Genomic DNA, 11,723 nt, shown 5'->3' with positions numbered 1-11,723 from the left:
CATAAGATACTCCCTCATGTGCATAAAATGATTTAGACAACTTTTAGTTGTTTCCTGTTTCGCTGTTTTTAATTTTCCTTCAAAAAATAAACCATGGTAACCAGTTTTTCCTCATGGTTATACTAAAGGCCTGGTCACACCTGGATTTAAAATGGGGAAATTTGGGACGAAATCAGTTTATTCCAGTAGAATTGCAACTATTCATGGATATGTCCATGCAGAGGAAGTAAATCCGCTTGAATGTTCGGCAACTTTGGTAAACTTTGACACATGAATTTGTGCCATTGACTAACATTAAGCCTTCTTGACAACGCTAACCTTTGAAGGGACAGAAAAACCAAAATCCAGAATATAGGAAGCTATCGCAGCTTGTTAGCTGTGTTGCACAGTTAACTTTTATTTAACCTCCTAATCCAAACAGAGAAATGGTTTGCAGACAGTTTTGAGACAGGAGTCGATAGTACAAATATGTCCTTTGAATAAACTGTGTGTCCAGTTAGCAACTGAGCTAAACAAATGAGCAATTGAGTTTACTAACTCACTGTGAGCAAGCTTGTTAGCTCAGAGTGGTTTATTTTCCCTGTTCAATAACTTCTTATAGAATGAAATGGTTTAAATTGGTGTGCAAAATGTCGGCCAGGCCGGCCAGCAAGCACGTACGTGGTTAGCTCGCCAGCTGCAGCAGCTTCACCAACTACCCCTGCGAATATCGTCCCCACATTACCAAGCTCCTGTCCCCACCGATTCCGCATGGACGAGCGAATGTCACTTTGTGGTTTGACAGCTGTCTAAACTAGGCTAAGAAAGGATTTAGCATGGAAATTTCACTAGCTAAATCAAAAACTGCAGCTACGATATAGAACAGTGACCTACTCTCACTGATGAGGAAACGCCGATTTACCCCAGCTGTCGGCAATGATCACTGTTGGGAAAACTCACAGAAGCAAACAGTCTTCTTAACAAAAAAGAAACCTTGGCTCACCAGTGACGGATCTTTTGTCCCTTGAGTGAGTCCCTATGGTTTTCTCTCGAACAAAGAATCACGGAACAGCCACATTGATAAACATGGAGGTGCTGTTTGTGTCACCTCAGATTGTTACCTGGTGCTTCCATTAAGGACTGCCTTTAAATTTGAACAAACTAGGTACCGTTTTCATCCTCTCACTAAATCCCAGTGTCTGTTTCGATAAAACTCTTGCTGAGAAACCTATGCCAGGTAAAGGAAAAAAGAGAACAAAAGGTTTTATGGAAGCAATAAAGAAATGTTTTTGACTAAACTAAAGCTACTGGAAAGTCTGGTTAGTGTTTAAACAACTTATACACCTTAAAGAATAGGGCTTGGGTCAATCTATACTGCATTCCTCTTATTGTCAACAAATCCCATGAAAAGACCAAAACCAACAATATGTAAATCCACTTCTCAAAACTTTCCAACCTCCATACCCTGTCTGTGCCATCAGCTCCAAGCCCATTAGCTACTAAAGAAATAAATCTTTAAAAACAGGTCACAAATATATAGTTTTAGCTTTTAAAAAAGGCTCACTAATTTCCTAAAAACAGCCAGTCACTGTCATTGTTAGCACTATTTATTCCTGTTTAAACACAAATAAATTGTGCATTTGTTATTAATATTGTTGTTATTTTCAATGGTGGCTGAATACACATTTGGTGCTCTAGTGAATATTTACAGCAACAGGACAGTGTATGTGGGATTTACTGAAAATAAACTACAATGCCAGTGTTCATGGTAATGAAGGAACATGTAGCCCAATGCAACAGTGTGGCTCATTGCTGTTTTTAATAATTTTTGGAAAACAGAGCTCTGTGTCTCACAGATATAAGTTATATCAGGCTTTAGATACACAGAACAAATTTTTAGTAGGATACATTCATTGTTAGTTTTACACTATTTGTCGGAGCTGCTTACAATAAAAACGATATAGAATTACACCAGTATTATCCTTTAATCAGACTATTCTCATAATCTCGTGTGCATATTATCATAATGTGTGCACAAAACACACTGGGTTGAGAGGAGAGGGAAGGAAGAAAGATGAATGTGAGAGAACATAGCAATGCGGGGGGGCAGAAAGGAAGACAAGGAGAGATGGAAAGTAAGAGAGCAACAGAGTGATGGAGGGTACACCTGGCTGGTGTATTGAGGATTGACTGATACCATTGGTGAACAGAGAGAGACAGTGAGGGAGGAGAACAGGGTGGGGTAGGGAGAGTAGGGCGCAAGAGAGGAGGAGTGGGGGGCGAGTAAAGGGAATAACGGTCGTCTCCATGGTGAAGCAGTGGTCGTCATGGTTACCCACAGAGCCCAGGTCAGCGGCTCCAGGAATGTGCATGCTGTTTGCACACATACACACCCATACACACACACACACACACACACACACACACACACACACACACACACACACACACATACACGCTGGTCATTATTTTCTCCCCCTCTGTTGTATGTGTGTGTGTGTGTGTATGATGACAGATGAGCCCCGTTGTCACAGTCACCAAGGGGTGTGAATGTCTACACCTCAGAAGCTAAGAAAAGAGGTGTGTGTTTTTAGTGTGTGTCAGAATGAGAAAGAGACACTGAGTGTTGGTTTATTTCATCTTTTCATTTCCTTTTGTGGATAAAAATACATGCTCACATCTGGTATGTGTCGCTGTTTGTGTGTTTTGTTTGTGTAGGTGTGTGTGGCCAGGTCAGATAGGTTCATAGCAAGGAGGGGTGACAAGACAACTGACGCTCAACCGAAGCTCCCACATGCAGGCACCTGGCTGTTTGTATATTTGTATTTGTGTGTGTGTGTGTGTCTGTGTGCATGTGTCTGTTTAACACAGCAAGGGGCATAAGTTAACCAACATGCACTGCTATGCCGCCATCTCTATATAACAAAACATTCAAATCTTCTTGCGAGCGGTGGTTGAGCACATGCAGACATACACACACACACACACACACACACACACACAGACACACATACACACACGTCTCCGCCTCCAGACACGCTCACCCGAGCACAAAATCAGAAGTTCAAGCAAGAAACTCACTCACTACTTTCCCAGCGTCTTTCCACTACATTTAGGTTTCAACTACGATTCACATGGTTACCATGACATGCAGGCACGCCACCAACATGCCACACCAAAGAGCTCTAACGGGCTCTAATGTGTTTGGATGCATGTGACTGTTTGTGTCTTATTGATGTGCCTCCTGTTTGAACCAGCGCGCCCACCTGCTCTAAAAGCCCCGGATCCACTGAACTGTACAGCCATCTAAAAACACAGCTGAGACAGTGGATGGCCCAGTTTCGTCTATCAAAAACTGTAATATGTACACTGTCACCCTTGAGAAAACTGTAGGATAAGTGTAAGATTAATGTGCTCACGCCTAATTGGCTAAGTTAACTTGCTAATGTCAGTTCTAACTTGCTAACAGTTGCATGTTACCATGGCAGTATTAACATTAGCATGTGACACAGTGCCAACACGTTTATATCAGCACGTTAATGCAATAACAGCTGAGCCAGGGTTGGCAGTACAGAGATAAGCCTGACAAGCTAAATCTGATATGTCCTAAAACGGCCATCGTACAGAGGATTAACTGTTCTGATTTAGATAACAACTTGGCCGTTAATCTAGCGCTCACACCAAACTTTTAATTTTTATTTAGGATCTAAGTGTAACAAGGTCATCTCTCCATTTGCCATCCATCCAGCTATTTGGTTTTGTGGTGTGTAATGAGTATTACAGCTTCCTGCGGCTGCTAGCATAGACATTTATTGCAGTCACATAAGACTTTTAGGACGTGAGAATGTAGCAGCACGCTTTCGTAGCAGACATTGACAGAATTTTTAAATGGATTAGTTTTAAAAAATCCATGCATGGCAAATACAAAATTGGTTAAGGTATGGTTAGCTTTAGGCAGCTACTGTAAAACAACTTAGTTAAGGTAGGCGATTAACTGTTCTCATGGTTATATATTTTAAAAGCTGACACTGACCGCTGGTACAAGATGGGATGAGAACCAGGGCCTCTGGTATCCAAGACAAAAGTGTCACACGCCACCTGACATTCATACTGTTAACTCTGCTATATTAACTTCCATACTTCCTTCATTGCACTGAACGTCGGCACTGGATGTAAAGTGTGCACTGCAGAACTGCCCAGTGTTAATAATCATTCCTGAAACTGTATACTGCTGAAATGTTGAGATGCCAGACAGACATATGTTATAGCAGCTTATAGCAAGCAGCGTAACAGTACCAGAGAGCTGATGCTTGAGTGCTCTTGTTAAAATGCCCAGCCTCAGAGTAAAAAGCTGCATTTTGTTGCTCAGAGCGACACATAAACAGCTCAAGGGAAGCAATGGCGAGCAGCAGGATGAAGAGAGTCTGACAATCACAGGAACTGTCACTAGGCTCTGTTTCACAGACATCCACCCAGCGGAAGAGTGCCTGGTGAAGACCCTCACATCTGACCTCTCAGTGGATTGGGTGCTGGAAGAGAAAGAGAATGTCCCTTTAATACATTATCTTGCTATGTTGTTTCTGTACCTTGAAAAATCAGTTCATCTACACTAACAGGTTTCATGACCCAGGGGCAAAGTAGACCTATTGAAAAGGCTTTCTGAAAGGTCATAAATTCAAAGACATCAACAGGAGGAGTGGAGCAGGTTCCGCAGTTCCTGGATAGTCTTATGTAGGTCTGAGGTGATTTGAAGGTCACTGACAATACACAGCATGCCTGGTTGAGCCAGCCAGAGTACTACTAGTACTCAAGCTACTGCCCTTTCCAGCACTGACTTAACATTCAGGAGGGATTTCTACTCTGGTAAGTGTTAAGGTGTTGTATTGTTCACCTACTTTCAACTCGTTTTCACACATCAGACCCTGAGAGTTATCTGAGCACTTAAGTTATTTCAAAAGCACCCAAGAACAGGAAAGAAAAACGTTACCAGGTGAACAATTTAACTGTTGTCTGCTTTAGTAAGAAGGACAAAATTCGTTTTTCTGTCCCATTTCCTTGATGAAGTGTAAAAATGATCATAGCTTCAATTTGCAGTTTTCTTGTTACTTATTAAAAGCCACAATTGTCAATGAAATAAGAGAGGTATACTGTCTATAATGCAATTTTCATCAGAAAGTTCTAACATTTTCATGTCTATGACTTTGAACTTACACTGGTGTGATGACTTAAACACAACTATATAATCATTGAAAGGCAGTCACAGCGAAAATAACAAAACCTTGAAGATAATTAGGGACACCCAGTGTAGTGTAGTATATACAGGCCCATGTGGGGTTCATTTTGGAGTATATCAGCAACTTAAGACTGACAATCAAAAACTACAATAAATTGTGATTACATTTGAACCACAGGGGTATGCAGTTATTACTGTATAGATTGATACTGAATGTGGCTTGTTTCTGAACACACAGAAAAAAACCCAGTCTGCCACAAGAAACCAGTTTACTGATGTTTACCACGCCTACGCTAAAACTGGAGAGCTCAGCTGAGACAGTGAAATTTGTCACAAGACTTAATGAGATCAGAATGTGTCTGGGTTCTGATGACAGTGAATATGTTTCACGAGAATTACTTAACATTGTTTACGCAGTCTTGTTGCTGTGACAGTGTATGCATTAAGGACTTGAATAGTAGATATGTTGAAAGAAATACATATAGTGTTTTCTTTTTTCATTCATATCAAATATACAGTACATGCCTGTATCTGATGAATAACTGTGCAAGTCTGTGATTTGAGCACAGGTCTTAAAACAATTACAAGAGACTCGTTCTTATTGGTGTTTATATTTTGTAAACCTTGGCTGATGCCAAGGTCACACATTAACTTGAACTCTCATGATCTTGATCTTGACCCCGCTCTGACACGCGACTCTGCAGCCCTACAAATGACCTTTGACCTTTATGACATCATTCATCATCAAACTCAAGCCCTTGGGTGTGTTGTGAAAGGCCTTTGAAAGGCCCTGAATGGACCTCCCACTTCACCTTTATTGTCAATCTATTCAGTCTTGATCTGGCCTCTCAATGGTGCATCGGGCCCCATCTGAAAGGCATTAGATACATCAACACAGACATCAACAGTCTTTCTGAAAACACCCTGGTTGCTGTATAATGCCACTTGAGGCTCCTACAATTAAATTTTGGACAAGGAACTCAAATCTAATGTCTCTTGTGGCGCCAAAATGGCCCCTCTGCCAGCTTTTTTGTGTTTGTGCCTTCGGTGACAGATATTGTTAAGTATTAAACATGTCAAGCTAGCTGTCCACAGCCTTTGAAATAAAAGGGAAAGTCAGGCATTTCAGTCAAATGTCATTTGGGGCGCCAAGATGACTCCACCTGGCCTTTGGCTGTTGTCAAAGGAAGACAGAAAAACAAAAAATGCATCATGTCGGCAACTGAAGACAATTATTTACAGTCAGTCAAAAATTTGAAGTTCATGTCACTTGAGCTGTCAGGCACATTCTGGCTTTGTTTGTGATTACTGGGCCACATTTTCAGCAGTACACATGGTACCAAAAAGGAGTAAATATATAATATATATCAATATTTGAACAATCCTGTTAATTATTATTATTATTAGAATGATCTTTCCATTCTCACACTGTTCAGCTAAGTCATTGATGAGTACACCAACACTATTGTTCCCAGAGTTAGATTTTAACCTATTCTGTTGCCGCCAACGCTTGTTTGACTTTTGTTTTGTCTGTAAAAAATTGTTACAGAATCAAATAAATTATATTTCATCTCAAGGTATCACTGAGAATGTTTTACCTCAGCATGTCTCACCCTTCAAGAACATTACCTGAATCTCAGACTTGAGCTTCAGTATTTTGATCTTTTCGTCTGTGAGGCAGCATGCTGTGTTTGAGGTAAACAACATTCCAGTCCATTTTCAGCCCTGGGAGGAGGGCATGAACCATTAGCTTCCAGAAGCCAGCCCATTGCTCCACTGTCTGTCGGCCTGAGAAGAGGGAGCTGGCAGGCAGGCAGGATAGCTGGCTTCCTGGTTCATTGGCTGGATGGCTGGCTGTTACACTCTGGTGGACAGAGATGCCAAAAAAATGGGCATGGAAAAGCCTTCAGGGGTTACAGAATAACAAATGACATAAAAAAAAAGGACCTTGTAAATTAAATGCAATTGTGAGTTTTTCGTTTTTGTCTGAAATATGCTGCTGTGCACAATGACAACACAAAGTGAGGTTTGTCTTCATGAGGTAATGACTCGTGTGTTTTGTATTTGAGAGCCACATATCACTCATAGATACAAAGATTGCCTCAAAGCTTTGCTAGGCTTCGAAAACTGCATTATCATTTGTATTGACACTTTAATGAAATAAAGGATTTAATTTCATTGCAATTCATTTTGCGTGTTTCCTTTTTGTCACAAACAACCTGTCCTTGGCTGCATTAATACAGAGTCTGATAAACTGCATTTTTTTTAACCAACTGGTGGAGGAAGTGTAAGATTTCAAGATGATCTAGATAGGCAAAGAAAATGTAATTTTTAACCCTGTGTATCACAGATGTGAGCATTTCATTGCTCTGTAATTAGGGCAGAGTTAGATACTGTGTAGCTTGTCTGATGCCAGAACAAGCCAGAACAAGTTAGACAAAAAAAAAGATTGCTGCAACATTTAAATCCTGATTGAAATCTTGATCTTGACACAGGGGTATCCAGCACTGACAAAAGCAGGGAGAATCCACTCAATCAGAATCCACTTATCGCTTTGCAGTTAACCTTGCATTTATGGGTACATTTTATGACTTGGTGATGTATTTTTCTCACTCTTTATAACTTTGTGCCATCATGCTGAAATACTTTCATAAAATGGGATGTTTCACTGATGTTTCAACTGACATACAGGGAAATTTATCATAGAAGAAGCACAGAGACCAATTTGCTCCTCTACCATACACAACACCCACACATTGCTGGACTTGTGCAGCATCCTCAAAACAAAGTTACAAACACACAGTATATCCTCCATAACATCTCCATGGTTAGATGCGTGGTACTCCAGCCAGCCAGCTGGCAGAGACACAAGTTACTGAGCAACATCCACAGAGCAGGACTTTAGAGCTAAGATGGCTGCCACGTAATACTACAAAGGCCAAAATGTGGGCGCTTACACTGGTTGGCACGATGAGTGCCAGTCCACATTCTGGCACCATACCTGACTGTTTGTAATTAGAGGATTTTGGCCCAGACTGGACTCTGGCCACTCTGGGCTGAGCACTAAAGAGCAACGGAGCATTAGAATGTTGCCAAAGATCCAGGGCAACATTTTCTGCCTCTACAACGGGATGGAAATGACTCTTCTTCATCCTGCAGCTTTTCTGTTTACTCGCCAACAAGTGGATTCAAACAGCTTTGACACAATTCATTTTCACATCTTCATATCTGTCCAAACCGTTCATAAATGGCTCCATTACTCGTGCACTTGCTTTCCTTTCTTTCTTTTTTTTTTTTTTAAAAGAGATTTGTTAACTGTAACCCGTAATTACTCACAGGTAGACACAGCAGGGAACTGATTAGTCCTGAATCATGTACATACAGCGAACAAATGAAGTTTCTATGTAGAACTTGGAAAAAACTTCATCTACTTTAACTACTATAACAAGCAAATTTCTATAATGCTTGCATGTCGGTGGGTTCCTGTGAGAGGAGTGTTTGTTTATAGTGCCTCCTTATTCCACAGAGAGAGAAGTGGTGCTGAGGCTTGAATTTGATGACTTAGACTAGACTTGACAAAATAAGGAAAGAATATTTGCTGCTCAACGTTGACTTCAACACCAATAACCAGCGATGATTTCACTTCGACCTGAGTTGTTGGGCTTGAGTCACACTCTAGATGCCTCAGGCACGGATTTCTGTTCAGCTTGGATTTCACCACTTTTGTGGCGTCACTGCACTGCTGGGAGGGAAAGTTCGCACTGGGAATGGGTTTGCTCGAACACAAAAAGCAGAGTCAGGTGGTGATTCTCTATGGACTCATCAGTACGGGTTGAATCACGTGATCCAGTGGTAATAAATAAACATTCATTGCAGCTGCTTTAGGGAGTTTGCCCTGTTGCCCTGATGCACAGTGCTTACTACAGACTGGAAACAGTTCAGTATTTTTGTTTTTTCTCTATGCATCACAGTACATAGAAATGAGTGACGCCTTGATCTATTCTGCCCGAGTACTGCAGGAAAAACATGACCAAGATAGACGAGCGACAGTGTACCCAGTGTGTGTGTGAGAAGTAGATCTCTTGAAATGACTAGATTTCTATGGCAGCTGGCAGCTTACCAGATGCAGAACTGACCTGTGGAACCTCAATCAAGGTTCCCTTGTGGGACCTTTGGGTGCTTTAAACCAAATAAAAGACTGTTGTACTGTTCACAGATAAGTGGTTTCTGTCTGACAACAGAGATGGGCACTGTGGCCAAAACTGCAAATAGCAGCAGAAGAAGGGAAACTGGCCAAATAGGCACTTTGGAGCTCAGGCTTCAAGCTACTTAATGTAAGTGGAGCTTAAGATTGTTTATTTCATTGTGGAGGAAAATATGTTGTGCTAAATATTACTACCTACTAAAAATAACATAAGGCTGAGGCTATCTATGTCAAAAAATCTTTAAACTTATCTTTGTATTTATCATCGTAAATTAGAAACACAGACAGACACACAGTTACACCGTCCCCTGGTTCTCCCTCTTGAATTTGTCTTTCACCAAGCGTACACCAATGTACAGTAAGAACACCAAAAAAATGACAGCTAGCAAGCGGCATCTGTCAGAAAGTTGTGCCGTGCCTGGTTTCAGTCTGCTGCTGTTGAGCTTTTCATTGAGACACAGATGGGGCATCATTCGCCTCCGTCTTCAAGTGCTTGTTTCTTAAAAGCCAAAGAGAATTTGTTTCTCAAAAGTCTCATGGATCAGCTGCTGTCGAAACTAGTGGTTCTCTCTTCAGCTCATCTCTTCTTCTCTCTCTCTCTGAGACAGCTTCTTTATGTTTGGTGTGAGTAAACTTGGCAAAGTACATTTTACACACCTCATCTCATCCCAAATTGTCTCAGATCTGTGGTGTTAAGACAGGAAAGGCCATGTAGCAGGCAATTAACAATTACTCACAAAAGTTCAGAATTTCAAAATGATCCAAATGGATTTTTCTTTTCATTTGATGCCTCATTGGTCTCATCTAGAATCACAGCCACAGACAGTTTGTCTTGTTTGGTCACAACCACAGTGGATCAGTTTACTTTATTGCATTTGTGTACTTAGTTTGTTTAGGCCCAGCTACACAATTTATAGCCAACAAGGGGTGTATTCAACAGGAAAATATTATTCCAGTGGAGTGTTAGGAGTGAAAAACCAAAGCTCAAAGTTCTCTGAGAAGTACTTGAAGATGATGCACATACAGTTCCATTTATCTCCAGGTATATCAACACTTTGCAACAGCACATTTGATCCACTGAGCGTGTAATGCAACGCAGGGCCGTTAAACAAATCGAACAAATAACAAGACAGAAGAGCACACAAAGAAAAAGTGAAATATCAACATCAGTCTTAATTTTGTTTTCCAACTAGGTTCATTTTTATCAGATGATGCCAAAACCCACTTTCTGATCCCAATAATTACTTATGTTTTTGTGTTTTTTCTTGAAATTGGATTAGTTTTTGTTCTATTAAAAAAACAGCATCACAGCTCCCTGTGCTCCAGACAGAAGTTACTTAACCTTTACAAACAGTATTTTGTCATTTTTACAGATTTGGTGGCTGAAGCTCTCTGTGTATGGCATAAACAAAGGTGTTAGGGTAAGACATACACACACTCTGACTTGCCATTGTTTTGTTGATGTGTTTTGACCAACACAAGGCATTATATGTATTATAGTTGGCATGTTAATGGTCACATAACATCAAAATAATGTTAACGTGTTTCTCGTGTGATTAACATAAACTGCTGCCTTTGCTGCAACATTTTCCAATAGTTTCTGGTTTTTTGATAAATTTCCAGAATATATTGTATATATATTGAGTTTAGAGACTGATGTTTTATTTTCAACCACTTTGGTTCAGACTGAAATGTGTCTATTGTCTCTATGTGACTATTTGAGGAATAGCCATGAAATTTTGTACAGACATTCATGTTCCCTAAGGATGAACCCTAATGATTTTGTTGATCCCCTGCCTTTTCTTCTAACATCACCAGCAGGGTCAAAGTTTTCGCTCATCCTTAGAAATATCTTAACATCCACCAGATGGATTGGAACAAAATGTTGTACTGACAATCATGGCTCACAGATGACGAATACTACTGACATTGTTGACTTTTCCTCTGTTGCCACCATGAGGTTCAAATTTTTGGTTTTTGAGTGAAATATCTCAAAAACTATGAAATGGATTGCGATGAATATTAGTACAGACATCAGTGTCCCCCTTAAAAGAAAATGTGACGACTTTTGTAATCCGCTGATTTTTCATCAGCAGGTCAAAATTTTAATTTGTCAGATTCTTTAGTTCACGACTGAGTCGAAATTCCTGCCAAACTAATGCCTTTCATTAGCTGCACTTTATGTTATGGGCTATTTAGAAAATTTTAGCAAAACGGAGATGGTGAACATTGCACCTGCTAAACATCAGCATGTTAGCACTGTCATTATGAATATGTTAGCATGCTAACTTTAGCATTTAGCTCAAA

The 11,723-nt window shown here is 40.4% G+C and overlaps 1 protein-coding gene across 2 annotated transcripts in view; it reads right to left on the bottom strand.

The window, feature by feature from the left end:
* Window positions 1–2,207: 2,207 nt before the first annotated feature.
* The window catches only part of borcs6 (BLOC-1 related complex subunit 6), a 49,082-nt gene continuing 39,566 nt past the window's right edge, over window positions 2,208–11,723 (bottom strand). Inside the window, exons 8-9 of one of the 2 annotated variants that reach the window (XR_005709415.1) lie at window positions 4,276–4,508; window positions 2,208–2,352 (exon numbers count right to left, since the gene is read on the bottom strand). The gene's annotated coding sequence lies outside the window, so the exon portion shown is untranslated. Of the gene's footprint in view, window positions 2,353–2,462; window positions 4,509–11,723 lie in introns of those variants that run through there. The other variant, XR_005709414.1, reaches the window with a different exon arrangement.

The sequence above is a fragment of the Xiphias gladius genome, chromosome 18 (genome assembly GCF_016859285.1).
Source record: "Xiphias gladius isolate SHS-SW01 ecotype Sanya breed wild chromosome 18, ASM1685928v1, whole genome shotgun sequence".
NCBI classification, from domain to species: domain Eukaryota; kingdom Metazoa; phylum Chordata; class Actinopteri; order Istiophoriformes; family Xiphiidae; genus Xiphias; species Xiphias gladius.
The sequence above is the reverse complement of the archived record's forward strand: the minus strand, read 5'-3'. Positions and strand labels throughout refer to the sequence as shown.